The following is a 3091-nucleotide window of genomic DNA, read 5'->3' as shown; positions in this document are numbered from 1 at the left end:
TGGGAGGGAAGCAGCCGCCCCCCCAGGTGAAGGGCAGTGGCAGCTCCTGTGCCCACGGGGCCGCAGTGCCCAGAGGTCCGTCTGCTGGATGCCGCTCACGTCCCCCTCGCGGTGCGAACCGCCACAAACGCCCACCCTCCCGGGGCTCAGCCGGGGCTCACTGCCTCTCACGTGTGAACCATCAGTGGCTGGATGGACGGATGGCTGGACGGATGGATGGCTGGATGGACGGCTGGATGGATGGATGGATGGATGGATGGATGGCTGGATGGCTGGATGGCTGGATGGACGGATGGACGGATGGCTGGCCGGATGGATGGCTGGATGGATGGGTAGATGACACAGTATTCCTCAGAGGACACAGTATGTGTCCGTCTTAATCTGCCATAGTGCTGGCAAGTCTGAAAGCGATGTCTTTTTTGTTTGTTTGCTTTCTGGACAACTTCCGTGTCCAGAACCGTCTTGACCAGGAAAATTTGGTACCTAATATATATTTTTAAATAAATCTTTTATGATATCAGAGAGGAGGGGAGAAGGAGAGAGCGATAGAAACATCCATTGATGAGAGAGAATCATGGAGTGGGTGCCTCCTGCAAGCCCCCTACTGGGGACCGAACCCACAACCCCAGCATGCGCCCTGACGGGGAATCAAATCAGTGAGGTCTTTGGTCCTGGGTGGATGCTCAATCGCTGAGCCACACCCACCTGGGCCCTACTGGCAATTTTGTTGCAGTTCTCTGGCGCAGAGTTTAGAACCAGTAAGAGATGGGGCCAAAAGAGATTAGCACTTTAGCCTTGAAATGCAAAGCCTGGAGGATGAAGCCATCTACACTGAACTCTGCCAAACCCAACCCACTCCAGGTTCTCCCTGTACAGTGCCCAAGCTAAACCAACCCACTCTACACTCCCACCATTGCTTCTGCCATTGTCAATGTCATGTGCAGTCTCACATGAGAATAAGGCAGTCCCCAGCTTACTCTAGATTCTCTAGCATAGGGGGGTCTCCCAGCAGGAGTAGCTGTTGAATGTGATAAGGTGAAACCCTAAGTCACTGCAGTGAAGTCTCCTGAGAAGAAGGCACAGATGGCCGTGTGCCATACACCCCACCCTCACCTCCACCACCAGCACCTGCTTGCATTTAGTTGTAGTGGCCCGGTCTCACTGTAATGCATTTGGCCTGTGCTGTCTCATGATCTTATCATTGATGATGATGATCCCCCAATTTGTCATCAGTGAGTTGGGAATCGATATAAACAGAGGGTGAAATATCTGGCAAGAGAGAGGTTTAGAGACATGATTTGATTATGGGGTACCTAGAGTTGAAAGAATCCCTGCTTCCCCTCTCTTTTAATGATAATGTACAGTTGCTGATCTTTGATTAGGAGATCAAGTTTTTCATCCATAACAATTCAAACCTCATCAAAATTTCTACTTCACATGTTTTTCTTTGGATTCCTTTTTTTGGGGGGAGTGGGGGATGGGGACGTGTTTTTCAAATCTGAGATATAGAGGAGTACATACAACTTTATCTGCCAAGTTTAGATACTTTATGAAGGCAAACACCCATGTGACCAGGACCAAGGTCAAGAAATAGACTGTTGCCAGTCTTCTAGAATTCCTTCCAATCACAACCCACTCCCTCCCCAATGGATATAGTTATTATCCTGACTTTGTGATAATCATCTCAGTGCTTTTCTTAATAGGTTCCCAATTTATATGAAGTTATATAAACCAAATTTTACTGCCTGCTTCCTTTTATAGCTCCCTTCTGCCATTCTGTATCAAATTTGAGAGACTTCATCTATGTCATTCACAGTAGCTATAGACCCTTTGCCTCTATTGTTGACTAGAATTCCAGTGTATGATTTTAGCAAAGTGATTATGATCTGATTATGCCATCCTATAGTGGATGGACACTAATGGTTGCCATTAGTTTATAACTACTGCTGTGAACAATGCTGCAATTAGGCAAGAAAAGAAATAAAAGCCATCCATTCGAAAAGAACGATGTGAAACATGTTTGCTGATGACATGCTCTTGTACATAAAAACATCTTAAAACTCTTCACAAAGACTGTTAGAACTAATAAATGAATTCGGTATAGTTCCTGAAAACAATATCAACATACGAAAACCAGTTGTATCTAAACATTAACAATCATCTATCTATAATAATAAAAGTGTAATATGCAAATCAACTGAAGGACCGTCTGGATGTCCTTCCGGACAACCTCCTGGACAAAGCTGGGGCTGCAGCTGCGGGATTGAGGCAGCCGCTGTGGCTGCAAGGGAGGGATTGAGGCAGCCACCGTGGCTGCAAAGGCCTACTCTTGCACGAATTTTGTGCATCGGGCCTCTAGTTAAAAATAAAAGTAAAGGAAATAATCCTATTTATTTATTTAATCCTCACTGGAGCATATTTTTCCATTGAATTTTAGAGAGAGTGGAAGGGAGGGGGAGAGACAGAGAGAGAAACATGGATGTGAGAGAGACACATCGATTGGTTGCCTCCTGCACCAGCCTGGACCAGGGACAGTGATTGAGCCCACAACCCAGGTACGTGCCCTTGACCAGAATTGAACCCAGGACCCTTCAGTCCAAGGGCCAACACTCTGTCCACTGAGCCAAACCACCTAGGGTGGAAATAATCCTATTTACCATAGCATCAAAAGGTATAAAATATTTGACTTAACTAAGGAAATGTACATGGGAAACTGCTAAACATTGATGAAAGACAAAAATAAAATGGAGAGACATATTCGTGGATTGGGAGATTTAATATTGTTAAAACATCCACTTATGAAATTGAACCCTTATCTAACAGAAATTAATTCAAAATAGGTAAAAACAAGTTCAAGACCTGAAATTGCAAAACTCCTGGAACAGGGGTCCTCAAACTTTTTAAACAGGGGGCCAGTTCACTGTCCCTCAGACCGTTGGAGGGCCGGACTATAGTTTAAAAAAAAACTATGAACAAATTCCTATGCACACTGCACATATCTTATTTTGAAGTAAAAAAACAAAACGGGAACAAATACAATATTTGTATTTGCATATGGCCCGAGGGCCGTAGTTTGAGGACCCCTGGCTTA

Source organism: Myotis brandtii, unplaced genomic scaffold, assembly GCF_000412655.1.
Source record: "Myotis brandtii unplaced genomic scaffold, ASM41265v1 scaffold889, whole genome shotgun sequence".
NCBI lineage: Eukaryota > Metazoa > Chordata > Mammalia > Chiroptera > Vespertilionidae > Myotis > Myotis brandtii.
The sequence above is the reverse complement of the archived record's forward strand: the minus strand, read 5'-3'. Positions refer to the sequence as shown.